General features: G+C 45.6%; 1 protein-coding gene and 1 long non-coding RNA gene across 6 annotated transcripts in view; one reads left to right on the top strand and one right to left on the bottom strand.

Moving 5' to 3' along the window:
* LOC111851686 (histone deacetylase 7-like) overlaps positions 1 to 7,436 on the bottom strand; it is a 44,912-nt gene extending 37,476 nt beyond the window's left edge. For 2 of the 5 annotated variants that reach the window (XM_072715400.1, XM_072715399.1), the window contains exon 1: positions 7,106 to 7,436. The gene's annotated coding sequence lies outside the window, so the exon portion shown is untranslated. Of the gene's footprint in view, positions 1 to 7,101 lie in introns of all 5 variants that reach the window. The other 3 variants (XM_072715405.1, XM_072715403.1, XM_072715401.1) reach the window with 2 other exon arrangements.
* On the top strand, positions 534 to 17,514 carry LOC111851689 (uncharacterized). Its single transcript, XR_002840078.2, has 3 exons — positions 534 to 655; positions 879 to 976; positions 16,524 to 17,514. It is a non-coding gene; the product is annotated as an uncharacterized lncRNA (long non-coding RNA).
* The last annotated feature ends 1,957 nt before the right edge of the window (positions 17,515 to 19,471 follow it).

Here is a 19,471-nt window from a genome sequence, read left to right on the forward strand (position 1 = left end):
CGTAAGTCACGTTTTTCAGCCCATGTCGATACACAGGTGTGAAATGCAAATCTCACGGACCGCCATGCACTAAAACCAAAAACAAAATGAAGCAGAACGGCCGGGAATGCAGGATTAAAGCCGGCAGCAGGTTGCACCGTCGCCCCCTGGCTGGGAAGTTTAAAGAGATGCCTTTTTTTTTTTGACGGCTCACTATTTTTACCAAATGATAGCCTACATTATCACCCATCTCACCATTTTCACTGGATCTTACCAATGCGATATCACCTAATCAAGCCAAGTGAACAATAAATATTTCGTACAATATCTCATTTTTCTGTTGTCATCTTTCCTTCTCGTCACAGGCTGCGGCAGATAACTTACTGAAACACTCTTTATGGACTGGAACCCATAAATGTGGCAGAATATAATAGCATAAGACAGACTTTTATATTGGAATATTGTGTGTGGGTGCCTTTGGGGGGCAAAAATGATCAAAATGAAAAGGTTCATATTTTTATAGGGAGCGAGGCGCAGTATATACATCCCCTCCACGTTCCTACGCCCCTGCCCTAACAGTAGGCCTACCTTGGCCTCCAGCTCCCACTAAAAAGCCGGTTATATCGGCCTGCCCAGCATGCTTATACCAATGAACGTGGAAGGAGACTTGAGCCGGGTGAGGCAGCAATTTATATCTTAAACACTTTCACTTTTTTAATGTACGATTGTTTTTCCCCAACACCTACATTTCGCATTGCTCATCTGCGGCACAACCAAATTGTTAGCTTTAAGTAATCCCGGGAAATTTCGACAGATTAAATGGTAACCGCAGCTCTAAATAGAACACTTCAAAACCGAAAAAGTGACACCTAACTCCTACTCGTTTCAAAAACAACAAGATCAATGAAGTGGGGGACGAAAAGAGAAAGCGGAGGATGACAAGCGGCCGGCTCCGGCTCCGGCTCCCTGCCCTCGTCGGGATTCCCTTTCTCGGGCGGTGAGTCAGGTCTCTTCCTCCTCTCTCCATGGCTCCGCTGTGCAGGCGCTTCACACTTAGACGGACAGCCCCGCAGTGTACCGGACAAACCACAATTTGCACGAAAATAACAAAAAAAAGTCACATTTTCCACTTTTTAACCTCCCCAATCTGCGCGGCGATGGAATTTGCTAGAATCCCCCAAGTCGCATGATTCATTTGGATGTTTTTCTCGAAACGACAGAACAGCAGCCGTTAACGCATTTGAAAACCGAAATCTGTCCTTCTAATATACAAAGTCGTATATATGCTCAAAAACTGATGATTGCCTTCTGACAGGATTTATTTTAAAGATGGAAACAGACTGTCCATCTGAGACCTCAGCTGCAAAATGAGTTTACCATTAATATGCAAATCCCGACGGCACGTCCACTCGCAAGCAAAGTAATCCGAAGAAAATAGTAATGTATGCGGATCCAGTGCGGCTGAGGCTCCTGTACTAGTATTTCCATACGGAGTGAGATTTGCTAGTCTGATATGAGACCACCTGAAGACTATCCCAGCTGCCACGGGAAAATTTATCTATATTTTCTATAACGACGAAGGAATATAGTTGGGTGTGACCAGCAAACAGAATATAAACAGAAAGAACCAAACATCGGGTACTGCGTCATCTAAACGGAGAGCTCCTTATGTCAGATGGGGACCGTAAAGTAGGTGGCCTCCTATAGCTGAATCGAGAAGATCATTTCTGCTTGAAGCGAAACCAAACAGTAATTATCTTTGTTTGTTTTTTATGCATTATTTACTTAGATTGTTTAGCAACCTTTTAAGTTTATTTAGTGGAAATGGGTTGAATTGGCCTATGTGTACGTTGTAAATGAAACCTTTCAACATAAAAACTTTGTATGTTACCAAGCCAGCTGTCCCCTTTATGAATCGCCAAGTTAATTGTTAAAGATGTGGAAGAAAACAAGGTTAACATCGATCTTAAGACACTGTGTCGTCTGGGGGAAAAGGCACGTGGGACTTTATATTTACAAGATTTATAGTATCGCCACGCACTTGATAACACCGGCAGAACTGAATTTCAATATTTAAAAGATATATTTGTATGCCAAATACTTACTCCAGAGTAAATGGGGAATCAATGCGATTATTAGACATAAATTTACATCTTCAGCGCAACATTACCACAAAGCTCAGTGGTTATCATATATAGTTCAACACTTTACAAGATTTCGTCTGGTGAGTAAATGCAGTGCGTGCATTTGGTCACAAGGTGGAGTGTCAGCCAGCTGCTGAAATTTTTACTGTGAACTAATTGACAAAAAAGAATGAAATACTTATTAAATAATCTTTCTGGCATTGCAGGTTTGTTAACTTGCATGGTAAGCGCAAAGTATTGGGGTATATAGACCTTGAATGGTCACTTTGCAGTTAGATTTCTTAACGTGTTTACCAAGTAGGGGGAGCTAATCAACGACACTTAATCCATCAGCAAAGTGATTAGACAGAGACACTCCTCACTAACAAACATTACAGGGCACAGTATACCAGCCACAGTATTCTGATCCCATCTCTAATGATATTCTCAGTATACCACAACATGCATAGTGCATTAGCCACGATTTTACAGCAAAGATGTTTTGACAGCAGGTGCATCATGAGAATTCACATCAGTTAAACTAGCTTCTTATAGAATTCAATAGCTGCATGAAGGCTACCCAACCCTGCTCTTGGAGACCTACCACCCGGCAGAGCTTAGGTGCAGCCCTAATGTAACACACCTGATACAGAGTAGCATGTCAGCATTAGAGCCAGCAATGTGGTAGGATGGGCCTGCTTTCTGTATCAGGTGTGCTAATCAGGGCGGCCCCTACGCTCTGTAGGGTGGTACATTCCCAGGAGCAGGGTTGGGCAGCCCTGCTGTACATCAATAATCATGTATCTTAGCCAACAGGGCCAGCCTACCTGATACATGACATAGGTGATCGCCTAGGGTGCCATTTTATTAGGGAGTGCAAAAAAGACAAGTGAAACAAACAAATACCTCTAGTTGCATTAGATGATATCTGCCAGTTATACTGGTTTTACTATTTCAGTACTTTTTGTGAAACAAATGTGAGCTAGCTAGTTAGCAGTCAGATAGCCGGTGCTACTGAAATGTTTTTAATATAAATTAATTGACAAAATTTGTTTTCTGTGGCACTCCACAGAATCTTACTTAGGGTGCTAGAATACCCATGGCTGGCCCTGTTAGCCAATCTCATTTTCCTGTGCCAGTTTAACAGAAATGCCCCCTACCACTGCAGTGACAGCTATGGCTAAATCATGTTGATTGTCTGGCCACCTGTTGCTGTCAAAGGACATGTTACACATCAAAGGTGAAACTTGTAGCAACAGTATCATCACAAGAAGGTCCTAAGGTTGCTACTTCAACCAATTAGCTGATTTTTGTCTGGAAACAGATCAGATTCCTTGATCCCCCTGATAGAAAATCATGTGATGAGGTGCAGCTGTTAGTGAGATATACCAGCTTAACTTGTTAACCACAATAAATGCCACACAGTACTTAACCTCTCTGGAAGTAACAAAAAATCATCTGCAATCATGCTAATGCAAGAACAAGTGTTTTACTGCTTAAATCATGGGTGGCCAATCTTATCCGCAAAGGGCCGGTGTGTATGCAGGTTTTTGGGATAACCTGTAGATCAGCTGTTCAAACCCATGTATGAGGACTCTTCAGCCAATCAGTCCTCTACTTAGTAATCTAATTAGGGAGTTGCAGCGAAAACCCGCATACACACAAGCCCTTTGCGGAAAAGATTGGCCACCCCTGGCTTAAATGGTCACAAATCATCTGCAGACCGATTTTCTTGGACATTTCAACGGAGGGCCATATAAGTGAAGCAGGGACTGGACCCAGTAACAAAATGTCTATGCCCTACATCCTCCTTTCTGGCCTCTGCACAGCATCTTGCATAAGGAGGCATGAAGGTTTATGGGGACCCTGTGGGGAGAACTGAAGCGGTATGCGGCGGTTCCGGGGTTGAAATTAACCACACTTGTCAGATCACTCAATCTCAAGGGGTTTCTGCAAGTGTAGTCCAGTGGCAGTGTTTAGTGTACAGTGAAAAGAAAAAATCTCTCATGAACACAACGGAGGTGGGAGGTGCGGAGCTGGGTGACAGGAAACTGACATTTCCTGCCCAGACCAGAGGGGCTACATACAGTGTGATGTACTGCACGTGTAGATGTGCGCACGCGCGTGCATGTATAAAGATGTCAGATAGTTTATATCGATGTTTTCTGGGATTCTGTGTCTGATACTTCGTAATTCTAGCACGATTAAAAGCATGAACGCATTTTTGTTTACCTTGTTTGAAAATCTTGAATGAATGACTTCGAATTATCCGTATCGCAGACGCATTCATCTGCTTTTATATATATAAAACCCCTCATCTTAGCGCATAATTATAGAATAATAACATGTGTTAGTTGGGCGATGCATCATCTATAGTTAACTGCCCAAAGAGGCGGGCGACATAATAACTTTCCGTTAACGCATCAGAAAACACGCGAACATTTAAAACTGACAACTCTACGGTTCAGCTCAGCTAAAGGCGAGCAGTTTGGAGGGCTTTCAGGATGTAAACCTGGGAAGTAGGAGCCGGCAGAGAGACAAATGGAAAACGTGCTGGTGTTTTGTGTATCGTTTTTCTAAATAAAAATACTAAAAGATGAACAAGACAGTCATTCGATCTATACTTACAATACACCGGCTGTATTGTAATAGATCTCTTTTCTGTAAATAAGCTATCAATGAAAATGGCTTTTTCCACTTTTCCAGTACTAAACACTTAAGAATTTGTAGGATCCGTTGTTGCTGTGGGTGTGTCGGAGGATAATTTCTCACAGTTGCTCGTCATATTAAGCAGTTGAAAAATGCGCTGATAGATGCGGCTGTTATTATGCATGTCGACTCGTAACACATGGAGCCACGCAATCAGAAGCGGTCCCACTTCATCGCGTTAACATAAACGAAACGATCGACAGTGTCCGTAAGTCAGTGCTTTGGGACAGCGTGAGGCCCTCTTACGTCTGTGAAGACCCGGTGCATGTGCCGTGCCGTTTACAGTACTTACCAGGAGTGATGTATATAATACTACTACTAATAGTAATAATAATAACAAACTTGAGGCACAAATAATGTAGTAGCACACACTTACTCATTGTAGTAAATAATCAGAAACTAAGTGTTAGTTACGTTCAAAATCCCATGTTCATTTATCATTAATCGATCATAACGTCTCATATATTTCATGTAGTCACTTTGTTCATGATTTGTACTTGAGTAGTAACTGAGTAACTTGAGCCCCCTCAAAGTAAAGTGTCATTTATGAATCTTCCTTGCTGTTGCAAGTACACCTTTTATACGACTTCTGAATTTCAATTTTCAATAAATCTTTCGGCTAACATATATTTACACTGTAGCGGGGAAAGAACTTGTACGAATATCCTAATGAGTATGTCCAGTTACTGTCTGAAACGTCACCTTCGCATAGCCCCCCCTCCCCCCCCTTCGAGTACTTTATTCTGTACTGCCTACATTAAGAATGAGTTCAACTTTATTGATCACAGGGGGAAATTTTGGGATGAATACATCTTATATAGTATACCGAAAAGCAATCTCGTGATTAAATTTTAAAACAAACTTTAAAATAGTAAGATCCAGAGTGACTTAAATGTGAAATACCTAAATAATTTAGATAAATAATTTTTCAAAACTGCGTTTCACATTTAACTTTCTGGACAGTTAACTTCAACCCAAGCTGCCGTGTGACGAGCGTCTCGTTTCCATCTTATAGCAATGAAGCCAGCGGGCTGTAATCTGCACTGGCCGCCAATATCCCGGCATTCGGAAACACTGGAACGTAATCGCTATTGTCAAAAGCGTGCATGAGGTGATATACGGCAAGGGGCTGCCATGCAGAAAGACGTCCCATAGAACTAATTAATTAAAAATACTATTTAAAAAATAAAAATGCTTCGGGACTGCAGTGCAGAAGTGACTGACACACCTTTGCACTTCATCTGGACCATGACTTAACGACTCTGAGGCAAGAGTTCATCTGTGTATCCTGTGTATCATTTAAATTAAAATCCCTTTTGTCTACATGTGTCCATAACAGTGATGACAGCATGTCGTTTGGGTTGTAAATGGATTATTCTACTTTGCCCGGACCCAGGAGAAAGTAGTGAAAATTGGGGCGAGACGGAAAGAGATCTGCTGGTCTCATAAGACATATGGGTGAACAGACAGACTCGGATAGAGACAGATGGAGACTTGCAGTCTTCGCTGCACTGGTGCAGAGAGCGAGTCCAGCCACAGCTCACTTCATTCCAACCATCCACGCCTTTTAAAATCCACTCCCACCTCTCCTTCCCCCTGCCTGGCCTGCCCACCAGCACAAACTTTGGGAAAAAATTACAAAACAAACGAAAGCAAACCAACCTAGGAAATCCCCTGTTTTGGATCTACTCTTTCGTGCCGAAACGTCTTGCTAGATAGACTGACGGCCCTTCCTGACTGACCAACTTACAGGGTGGGGTGTATGGTATCTGTTTTCAATTTCCCCCTCTCTAGGTTCAGAGAAAGACACCTCCAAAACCAACGGGGGGGAATTGCGATCGACAGGACGACTTTTCCCACGGCTGTTCACAAAAACCCCCCCAAAAAAACAGTAAACCTACCAGGGCTTTTCTTAGTTAGCCCTGGAAGGCTCAACGTGTTCCTGAGAGATCTGGATTTAAAAATAACAGAGGCAGTTGCTAGACTATATGAACTCAAGCAAGGGTGAAAAAGCAACAGCAGTCATCAGCATGGAGTACCCTTTTTTTTATAGCCGACATGCATGCAAACACATGACAAACAAACAACACCAAGATGGTAAATCGTCCTGATTAACTGCTATCACCTTTGACTAAAATCGGTTTAAATAACTTTGCCGACGTCTGTGACCTGAGATCAAAATCAGTAGCGCTTTCCTGTCACCACATCGGCCCCCACCACCCCCCCCACAGCATGCGAGGTACACTGCTGACAAACAGATCAGCATGTGCAAGCAAAGGACCTCTCTTACCAACCTGTGGCGTGAACATCCAATAAGGAAACTTAGCGGCTGTCCGGGCTCAATATAGTCCTGGAAACCATTGAGGTGTCGGTGAGCGAGGACCGGGCATGAGGTCCGGAGCAGAGCTTGTAAAAAAAAAACAAAAACAAAAAAACAACAAGCCGGGGCGGCGGGGGGGGGGGGAGGATAGCACGAGAGAGATGGGCACAACAGGCTAACTCACTTTCTGCCCCCTTCTTTTATGTCTCACACGCGTACGCTTGCACAGATACTCTCGCCGCTGGTCTCCCCTCTCACTGTTTTGCAGTTTGTCAGTGCGGCCCCACTTCTTCCACTGAACCAGTGAGAAGAGGAGAGCATAAAGGAGAGTGAGAGAGCATGAGTGGAAGAGAGAGAGAGAGAGAGGGGGAGGGACCAACTCGAAAGAAGCTGGAGGCAGACTTAAACAATAGCAGGAAACCCTATATCTAGGTGCAAAGTACTAAATTAAAAATAATTAAATTATACAGTGAAAGGCTTTAATTTCACATGCGTGTCATGTGCTCCTGTTAAACATTACACCGAAAAGGTCTTCAGAGAGCGGTCTGATTTTAGCTGCTGATGGTGCTGTGCAAACAGGGGTGAGCCGGTTTGATAGCCTGGTTTGGGCTGGTTCGTTGGCTGACAGTGGGGCTCTGTGGTTTTCAGATCAAGTTCACGTCTTTATTCCTTCCCTCATCGTTCCGCCGCTCTGAAACCAGCTTCTCCAACATAGAAGTAAAAACGCAGCCCCTTGTTGGGCCCTCGCTCCCCAGTACCGATCGCTGTGGTGGGTACAGAGTAGAGAAGCGCTACCGTTCCTGAGCGTGGCATTAAACCACACAGACTGGGACTTTACCCTCTGTCTCCTGGTCAAAACAATCACACAAAGTCCGGGAAGGGGGTTTCACTTTCAGGCCACATAAATGTGCCTTGGCTCTCTGTCTCACTGGGCTGCCCTCTACTACCTTAGTGAGCTTGCTGCTCACAGCCGGCGAATAGCGCAGCCGGGATACTGGCCACCGTTTGAGCCTCACCGGCCAGCCACATATCCCAGGAAGGCACCTGAAGCGCTCTGCCAAACCTGCTGCCCTGGGGGCCGGACGCTATGGTCATAACCAGCTCACGTTGCCACCGGACCTGCCTGGCACCAGCATAATAGAGTCATTCTTGCCTCAGCATAATTACTTACACATGGAGACATATTTCACCCTGGTAATTCAATCTTCTCTCTAAAAAAAGGGACAGTCACTGGCAAAGATACTGAGGCAGAGATGACAGAGAGAGATGCTAGAATGAGAAATGGGGTGGGGGGGGCAGGACATAACTTATTTTGGTCAAACACTTTTCAGAATCTTGAAATTTCAGGAACCAAATAAATTAATATACTGGAACATGGCAAATAAAGCAGGGTAAAATTTATACTGCAATAATGATCTAAATCCATCCCAAGGTACTGAACTCCATAATTCAGCATGGAGGGTGGGTGGGGGGGCTGTCTATGAGGCAGTATTTTAACAGCTTTGGAGAAGCACCCAGAGGAATCTGAGTGTGAGGAGTTCCTTAAACGGCAACCCACACAGAGAGAGCGCGGCGAGCCGTAGCCCTGACATATTTTTACATCCTTCAGTAACTCCACCTCAGGGTAAAAAGCCAAGCTTTTGAAAAATTTATATAATGCTGCTCCCCACTCCACCATGTGACCCAACATAAAAAAGTCACAAATTTGATTTCACCTGAGCTGTAAAATACATTATTAAATGTAAAAAAATATCTAGCCTGTAGTGGATTGGCATTCCATGCAGGGTGTCCATACCCTTGTGTTTAGTGCTTCGTCAGAGAGGCTGCAGGAAATCCTGTATTGGATAAGAGTTTAGAAGATGGATGGATGGATGGATGGATGGATGGATGGAAGTTATTTTCTAAGCCGTAACACCAAAACCAAGATTACTGCGTGAATCAGATTCAGTCGCAACAATTGAATCTGTTTAACCTCTAGCATCCATCTTGTAACTTTATTCACTGTTCTGTACTGTAGAATAGCCTCTCAGCCATTTTGCATAAGGTTGGAGCACAGATCACATCACATGGCTGTAAACTTCAGTGAGCCAGTACAGACTGGACAGTGAGGTCCAACCAAAATATTCCAACTGATAGATCCATGGAGAAACGCAGTCCTGCTCGGGGAAGAGTCACTGAACGTGGTAACTTATAATCAATAATGGTACACAAGATATATACCTCTGTAAGCTCAGTTCTGTCTGCACATATTTGCAACAACTCTGGTTGCCATCATTTTCAAGTCTCTACATTAAATTTAAAATATAAATGCAAAAAAGAATATAGACATGGAGGAGCTCAGTTTGTTATTTAGCTCCACAGCACTGAAGGTTCGATTGGGACCGTTGTATTCCAGATCTGTTCATGATGGATGACAGGGTGCAAATTAACATGGAGTCTGGTGGCAAGAATCACACCCTGTCACATACAACACTAGTTATTTATTGCAAAAAGGAAAAAGTGTCACAATGCACAATACTCAGAACTCCACATAGAGCACATTAGTGTTGTTTTCCCAATGCTTGTAAACCACCTGGTTGTCGTTTGGTTTTATCTAAACGTATGTGATAGCTATCTGTTTACATAAATGCATAGTTGTCTTTGTCACTGGTAGTTAAGTCATTGTGTTGGACTAGGCACAGTAATCCACGCAAACACGCATTTCCTTTAAACATAAGTGTCTTTTCTCAGCTAGACTGACAATAAGACCGTAAGAGGGTGGTAAGAATTTCCACTTGCAAGGAAACGTTTCTCAAGGTATGTTCATAATTAGTATCAGTTCCTGTGCTGTGGTGTGTGATTGGGCGATTTCCTAATTGAATTACCTTCAGTTCTCCCAACCTAAAAGTAAGAAGAGGGGTGAAGCATTGGTGTCAAGGCTAAACGTCCTCCTCTAATTTGGGAGCGGACACAGCCTGGAGTGACCAGTGCATCACAATACTGGGAACTGTCCAGCTTCCTGATCACCCCCCCCCCCCCCCAATTCGTTGCTTCTGACCTTCACACATATACACACATGCACATGTAAACAGAAAACATAATGCTTGGTCTCTCCAGGAGAAGAAAAATCTGGACACGGTTATGCAGCTCCACTCTATTCACACAACAGAGATGGATGGTTGTTTCTGAGGAATCATAAAGCCACTTGAGGTCAGATTTTCATAAATACTGCAAGTGATACAGAAACGCGGCTGTGACCAGGAGGGCTTCACTCATCGCTGGGCAGAAATACCCCCCCACTATCCTTTGTCCTGCAAACCTCAGAAAGACATAAAGCCTGAGTCACAACCGACACCCCCCCCCCCCCCCCACTACATCTTACGCTGGCTTTTTATGTTAAGGCTATGTTGATGTGGAGCGATGACCCAAGCCTTCCTGCACCTTCTGCAAAGCCTGAGACTGCCTATAGACTTTGACACACTCCATTTGCACGTCCGGGTCCCAGTCTGCATGCGCTCTGATGAGAACACATTAGATTTCTTGATGTCCTTTATATAAATACTCATTTAGACATTAATTATGACTTATTACTTATGAATGTGTGTGTGTATGTGTATATATACTGTATGTGTACATTATTATTATTATTTTTATTATTATTATTACCTATTCACTCATTTCTGAGGGTCTACTATAAAGGTTGTTGGATTGGGAGGTGGGTTTGGAATTTGGGACTGTCTTATCTATATGTTTCCTACTTGTTGTGTTTTCTTCCTTTAAAAAATGAATAAAAATTTGTTCACAAAAAGATTTCTTGATGTTTACCCTGTGGTGCTGTAGCTGGTGTGCCTTCCACTGTGCTGTACTCTTCACTGAGTCTGTGCTATGGTTCTGCCTGGCAAACACAGGCCCCTAATTCAGGGAGGTGGATCTCAGGCGTTCATTTGAATGAAAACAACCAAAGGTTTAGGGAAGCAGCTAGCCTGGCCACCATTGAAAGATGTGGTCATTTCTGGCCACGTGCAGAGGGAAGCTTCGCGGGAGGCCATGTGCACGTCCGTCCTTTTAGGCGCTGGTGCCGAAAGTGCTCTTTGTCTCCCTGTCAGAACATCTACGCTTATTTGATGCTGCTTTTGCTGCAGATTGTGAGAAATGCACAACAGGGGGGTGAAATTGCAAAGGCCTCTCTGGCAGGGAGTGCGGACAGTCTGAATGTCCATGATCTCTGTGCTGCTGTCAGGAGGACACACGGACGCATGGACACACAGACGCACGGACACATGGCACAGTGACACACGGACACACGGCACAGTGACACACAGACACATGGACACACAGACACACGGCACAGTGACACACAGACACACGGCACAGTGACACACAGACACATGGACACACAGACGCACGGTCACACGGCACAGTGACACACGGACACACGGCACAGTGACACACGGACACACGGACACACAGACGCACGGACACACGGCACAGTGACACACGGACACACGGCACAGTGACACACGGACACATGGACACACAGACGCACGGCACAGTGACACACGGACACACGGCATGGTGACAGTGGGTTCAGTTTTATGTTGAGTGCTGTGGTGTGCTGCATTTCTTGGTTAATTTTCCAGGGTTGAAACTATCAAAGTCAGTCTTTGTGCCTCCACAGTATAAGCAGTACCTGTTTACAGCATCTTACAGTGCCCCCCCCCCCCCCCCCCCCCATGCAGAAGACACAATGTTGCACAGATGCCTGGAAGGCCACAAGGCTAATATTGCTAATCCACATTGCCAATATTAAGCTGACAGAAGCATGGGCGTACTAATCCGTCCTCCACTCTAACTGCAGTCAGTTTGCTATCTGATATACCGCAACATCTGGTGAACTTCCTGATGGTGCTGTGTAAATACACAGGCAAGCAAACACACTGTAATGCTAACAACATTAGCAGTGTTTTGGATTCATATGCGTCTCTTGCCTATGTTCCGGTATTTTGTTTGTACATAATCTGGTACTTCCTTCATACTCTACTCACAGAAAGGCCTCAACAACCCTATGGGGGAGGGGTAGAGCAGAAGGTTTGGGGGGGTAGTGAGTGAGGGGGGGAGGGTAGTGCCCTGGCACCCATGCTGCCTAGTCAGTCAGGCCATGTTGCCACACACCCTGGTGGTCATGAGCTTTGTTAGTGAGATGTGCTCAGTGGTACAAACAAAAAATCTAAAGTTCCATGAGCTACCCTGCAGGCTCTCGCGGTAACGCTAAATTAGACACGGGTTCGAGGCTTCGATAACAGCTAGTGTGGCACGAAATTGTGCACCGAATGCCAAGTCGCCAGCTGACAGAAGTGCCTGGGACGCAGAGTGTGAAAGGAGCAGCTGGAGTAGGCCGAACGCTCCGGACTTGCTGGGATTCATGCCACCACAGGAGTGTGGCAGAAATTTAAAACAAGCAGTTAGAAGTCGAAGCAAGAACACAGCAACGTTTTAAGGCTGATGTTGCAGCACCTGGGTTTAAATACAAGACAGCTGCAAAGAAATTCATGAATATGTTCAACATTCAGCCAAGGGGTCACAGTGAGAACTACTTTAGCATACCCGTAGCTGGTGGAGCACTGTGGCTTTTCAATATCTTCGCATTGCTAGTCCTGCACATTGGACCTAGAAACAACTGGTTGAAAAATCTAGGATAAGAGCTGGTAACACTTTACTTGATGGGACACAAATACTTAGTAATAACTCAGTTACTACTGAAGTACAAATCATGAACAAATATGGTTGCTACGAGATGGATATGACACAATTAATTAATGATGCATTAACATGAGATCATTATGTAACTAAGACTTAGTTTGTGGTTAATTAATACATAAGTAACAGTATAATACTACATTATTTGTGCTCTGTCAAGTGGTGTTATCTTTAACTTAATTAATCCCTCAAATGGAAATTGTGGTACAAACATGATCAGACAATACACACAACATAAGAGCACAGTATGAAGGGACATAAATATACAACAATGTACTGTATACAAACAACTAAATTAGAGCCAGGGACCATGCGACCACGATTGTACTATTCAAAGTGTATATATGCCAACACAGGTGCATAGCAGTATCAGTAATGACAACAACAACAAGAACAACAACAATAATAATAATTTAATCTAAGTAGAACAGGTGAAGACTAGGTCAGTTTTAGACCCATAATATCAGTGTTAAAGATAATAGCCATATTGAAAATGTCTCAGAGATTGAGAAATTTTGATGCTGGTTCAGGCGTATTTAACGAGCAGGCTGCTGTTGGGCAAACCTCCACAGGAGTAATACCTGAGGCAGTGGTCATGCAGCACTGTGCCCGCGGAGCACACACCCGTTACCGTGCCACATGCTCGCTTCAGCCCTGCGTGGCAGAGTGTTCCCAGAACAACCCAGGAGCTGACAGTGCGAATCACTGGGTCTGCCGAGCTGCCTGCTCACACTCACACACAGACGCGCAACAATTAGATACACATTTGTTCATTTACCCGCTGTGTGCATGAAGCAGGAATTGGCTAGAAAAATGGTTTGCATCCATTCTGAGATGTTCTTCTTGGCCCAGGAATTAAGAGGAGAACTCAAGCATTTTAACAGAATAAAAAAGAGCTCTCTGAAGGAACAGATTTTTTTTTTCTCAGTAACTAGAACCAAAAGCAACGCTCTCTACGAGAACCTCATAACTCTGGAGGACTTGGGTCCTGCTTGTTTTATAGGTTACCATGACGTCACTGTAATTAGGGAAAAAGGACTCACGCCCAAGTGGATTTCACACTGACCCACTTTAGCAAAAAACCAAAAGGCCTGTTACTTCCCAAGTCCAGACTTATCGGTGTGTCCTTGTCTGATTATAAACAAATCACATATGAATTCATTAGTATCCCCCCCCTTCAATGTTACACAAATGAGTAACATAGATGTATATCCGTGACTTTAAGGTCACTGTGACGCTCTATGAAGGAACGGTCCCTGAGGTGATGCCTGAATGTCCATGGGCCCCCAGCCGAGGATCCCTCCTGCAATTCCTCTAGTCCCACCCCCCCTTTCCCATTATCTTCTGCCATTCCATCGAGAGGAAAACCATGTGTGAAAAATAGTAACTTGGGGGTATTCAAATCTTTTTGTTCAGTAAAAGAACAGAGATTATTTAACAAAAAAAGACACGGGGCCCTGATACGAAGCAGACTGTGAGGACAGAGAGGAACACAACATTATCTGGAATCTTCTGGAAAGTGAGACGTCAAGGCGGGGGGGGTGGGGGGGAGGGATGTTAATGCATAAACACGCATTACTGTGGACAGCAGTGAATGACAAAGATATCTGTGCACTGAAAAGCGTGCAATAGAAAACCAACTGGAGGGCTGCAGCCTGTCTCTCTGTAAGAAAGACCTTTGAAAAAAAGGGGTGGTCATTGAGTTCAGTTGGCCCACGGTGGGCACTGGAGATCAGAGCAGTAGCTGGCTGTGGAGTGTTCCCTTGGCGGCCAATCAGAGTGGCTAAGGCCCATCCAAAAGGCCTGCTGTAATGCATGGCTGTTAGCGTGTTCGAGGGACCATATCCCCCTGGCCGTGGCTGTGCTCGAGGGCTCGCTGCAGAAACTGTAAAGCGTGGACCTGCTTATACAGGCTTTCCATGTCTCTGTCCAGTCGACCCACTTACCTCTCAGACTGGCTTCAACCCTGGTGATTTGGGGGGGCCGCTAGACCGAAAGCACCTTATCTGCTTATTGCAGAAACTTAACAGACGCTTAGGGTTATGAAATCACCGTGCTTAGCTTAGCTTAGCTGGAAGTTCTCAGGAGGGATGATGTTCCGCTGCACCTCGTACAGCTCGTCCTGAAGCGGGGGCTGTATGTGGAAGCTGCAGCTCTCTCGCCCCCCGTCCCCCCTCTCGCCCCCCCCGCCCTGTGTCTTTATGAGGTTGGACCCAGAATAATCGGGGTCTGAAAAGGAGGGAAAGTGCTGAATTCTGGTGATTAGTCTCCTCTCTCTCTGTTCTGTCTGGACACAGATATAAATAGACCTGTGGGCTGTGGGCTGTGGGGGGGGAGTTAGAGGAGCAATGGGGGGGATGTAGTAATTGGGCCGAGACAAACAGCTGGTGGAGCGCGGCGAGGGTGTGTGGTGATTTTGTCGTCTCTGCAGCTGTGGTCTGTCTGTCAGGGACTTCGGACCTCCAAGGCGACGGAGAGATGCACAGACACACGGACAATCACCCACACTGCCAGCCGGACGAACGGACAGAGAATCACCAGCACTGCCGGACGGACGGACGGACAGAGAATCACCAGCACTGCCAGCTGGACGGATGGACGGGCGCATCATGACCCGTTCCCCTATGCGCCTTAGCGACAGCTGGGGACTCGGGGACCTTGTGCACACACTGAAATACGCACATCCACAAGAACTATAAAAACGTGCCCCCCCCCCATATTCCCCAGAATGTGAAACATGAGGAAAAGTAACAGCTGTGTGGATGGAGAGAGCGAGGAAAGAGGGAAAGCAAGGCAGGGAAAGAGAATAACGTGGGAGTGGTGTCCTTGGGGAGCAGTGAATCTAAATATACAGGATGTGATGTTGAGCAGCAGTCCGGAGGAACTGGCTGGGGGCCAAGGGTGTTGCTGTATGCCCCCCCTCCCCCACCCCAAATGCATGGAGGGGTGGAGGTCCTGCCTCTCTGGCGCGATCTGGCTTTCGGGTAACGGGCCAGACAAATGACCAAATGCAACAATAATCAGCAAACAGAGATGGTGCAGGGGAACAGGGTGGGGGCACCATGGAAAGGGGGCCGTGGCACAGTAGGGCGTGGGATGTGCACACGCACAGTAGGGCGTGGGATGTGCACACGCACAGTAGGGCGTGGGATATGTATGCGCACAGTATGGTTTGGGATGTGTACGCGCACAGGGAGGGTGGAGAAGCACAAAGGCCGCGTGGCCACGCTCACAAACACATTCAGCAGAAGGGGCAGTCCTAGCTAGAAAATATTTTTCAAGAATTCTTATTTTAGTATATCATTCTTTTAAAAACTGTGTTACCAGGAGGAGGGAGAGTTTCTAAAAGGACGGTGCTTGTCCTGAATAAAATCCAAGCCTGGAACCTTGTCCTGTCAAATGACACACTGCATTCGCTCTTCTTTTTCTTCCAATTATTGTGTCGCATGCTACATGTTGCGTGTTTAACAGTTTGAAGAACCGCAGGTTCGACTGCAATTGCATCATGACTTTTACTGCAGCAGAACATAAAAACCATGCAGCTTAGAATCGCAGTAGGTTTTAAAGCCACGCTGTAAATATATACCAAGAGTGTCATCATGTTGGCATGGATATATACCCATCCATCCATTTAACATACTGCTTATCCATTTCAGAGTCATCATGAGTCCCAGGCAGCATGGGGCACAAGGCAGGGGACGCCCTGGACGGGATGCAAGGGCATCACAGGACGCACACAGAGGAAAGTGGAGTACCTGGAAATAATCCATGCAAACACGGGGAGAATATGCAAGTTAACTGTTCACATCCCCATTTATTTGTCGCAACCTGAAAAAAACATCGGTAATTATGTTGTATCGGTTTTTGGCCCCAGAACTGACATCTTTGTCTTTTGTTTTGCGATTCTGGCAGCAAAGAGCTGTGACATGCTTCCTGTAGACAGCAGAGACAGGCTGAGGGGGCTGACGCCGTGTCACGTCCCTCCGCTGGGCCTGGAGTGACAGGGAAGATTATTTCATTGGCACCTTAATGAAAGTGCCACGATAATGAGCGAGCTAGCATCCTGAACCCCCCAAACACACACCGGATCAGCTTACACCATCCTGGGAAACACACACACAGACACACACAGACACACATGTTCCAACCACACTAACAGTGGGTGAGGGGTATAGTACTGACATAACCTTTACACCCCTACACCCCCAAGTGAGTGACCACAGTCACAGATAAGGGCGATAAAAAGCACCTGTATGTTTCAGTTACAGTTCCTTCAGTTTGACAGCACTCAGTCCTAAATGTTGGTGCATGTTTGACACAAGAAATAGCAAAACATAAATACTTAACAGAGTCTTACTACTCTACTACTTACTAAATTGCCATCATGAAGTACTACTTGTAAAGAACTTACGAACAACTTGGCGAAACCTTCATGAACAGTGAATCATCTCTTTCAAGAGCTACATAAATGTTTATACATGACGTAAAGACATACAAAGTGTTAAAATTTGATGTTGTATGCAATGTTCCGACCATCTGCCCTGGGCTGCAGCATGGTGGTGACCCTGGCCAGACGCGTTGGGTTCTCCAGAATCACAGCCATGGTTCAGCAGGCTTTTGGGTCCTGTGTCGACATGTACACATGGTACTGTAGGTGAGCAAACAATCCCCGTTTTTCAATTACTGCTGTCCCATGTAGACGCTTGCGACATACCCCCCCCCCCCCCCCCCCCCCTCTGTGAGCTGGGGGGATGTTATCTCACCATCTCTGCGGTGGCTGAGGTCAGGAGGGCCGATGGGCTCCGCTTCGGTGCACACCTGCGCACGCCGGAAGCACGCGCCGCCTCGCTCTTCCCACCTCGCTCTCCCCACCTCGCTCGCCGATGGTGAGGTTTGCTCACAGTGTGGCGTCGCACGGCCTTTTCATCTCCCTCTGCCTCTCCCTCTCGCCTGGCCGCCGCTGTATATGCCGCGCCTCAGTTCATATTACCTCACTCCGCCTACAGGTACAGCCACCTTTACCCTTTTCCACTCCTCAGACTCGATTTCAGGAAAGCGCAAAGGAAGTTGGCAGTATGCGTGCACCGTTAGGCTGCACTTCTGTAAATTCTAACATCTATGTGACAAGATGGGCTTTCTGGACTTCCTTTAAAGCATTTTGTCTAACTCAGTGCCTTTCTGACACGCTGTACCGAGCGGGAACAGCTGAGATCCTGAATGTGCTCAGGTGGCGAAGCCTTTCGGCTGGGAGGGGGGGCGGGGGGGCTCCCTGAGAATCAGCACGCGCATTTGACAAGTTTCAGGGTACCATCAAAACAGGAAACAACAAAATAATCAAAAGAGCCCTTGATTCTCATGAAAATTTACCAGCCGCTAACTTGTGGCTGCTTTAAAGAAGCATGAGATGCGACTGAACAGGGTTGGGACGCAGAAGGCAAAACTCCCTACACAATGTCTTGTGAATGACTGCTTTTCTACCTACTGCTTGATGCATATTACACACAGAGAATTGTTTTTCTTACTGTCAAACAGGATACAGCCAGCCCAAACCTTAAAGCCCTTTTAGCAGTCCATTAGGTTTGTGTAGGGGGGACTGAAAAAAACTATTTGAAACAGGTGTCAAAGCATAACCACACTATCTTCCATTATATTGTTCAGCGGGGAAAAAAAAAACAATTTTAGTTAGTTTGCTGAACGCCGCTAATGGGTTTCATAACTGTGGGTCTGTTAAGACGCCAGAGGCACAGGAGGCCTGGTTATCAGCGACATTCTCTCAGACGCAGCTGATCACCAGAGATGTTTTTTCAGGAAAAGCTGAAGCTTTGCAGATCTGAATTTAAACATAAGATTTTTTCTATTATAAGCAGTCATCATATACAGACTGACAGCTGCCGTCCTCGTCACGTTTTGAGGCCTCCTTCCTGGATCCCATGACACATGCAGGCCTTTGCTTTGTTGGTGACCCCCCATGACTCTCACGGCCCCTCAAAGAGAGCAAGCCTGTGGGTCTTGGCAGTGGACGCTGAGGGGCGTTTCATCCACCACGTTTCAACGACCTGAAGAGCCTGCACCAAATCAGGTCTCACAATGGACCCTCATTTCCCAGTGTCACTGTTTACTTTTTCCAGATGAGCCCATGGAGACCTTAATTGAGTCCATATGTAAACATATTATTGTCTTATTTTTGGTTTTAGATATTTCACATTGAAGGCAGGGCTCCGCTGAAAGGCGAAGGAGTTTCTGGACCCAATTTGTCAACTTATTATTCACTGGTCGTAGCATGGTGCGTTCTTGCAAAATGCAGAATGCTCCCCCATTGAACGGGTTCACAAAGAGCCATGGGGGAGTAACGGTGAGCCGTGGGGGGTGACGGTGACCTGGCTAATATAACACTTTGAAATTATATCTCGCCATCATCCTCCAGCAGAGTTTTGTGACATGGCATCTACCAGCATGTTAGGCTGCTTTGGAAAATGGCTGACACTCCAGAATCTGCTATTCTGCTGCTCTGCATTGTCATTAAACTCCTGAGTGCTCTAGTTACATTACTCCTCTGCAGTGATAATTAACAAATATCACAAATCCCAACAAAACACACCAAGAA

The sequence above is a fragment of the Paramormyrops kingsleyae genome, chromosome 8, assembly GCF_048594095.1.
Source record: "Paramormyrops kingsleyae isolate MSU_618 chromosome 8, PKINGS_0.4, whole genome shotgun sequence".
Lineage (NCBI taxonomy): Eukaryota > Metazoa > Chordata > Actinopteri > Osteoglossiformes > Mormyridae > Paramormyrops > Paramormyrops kingsleyae.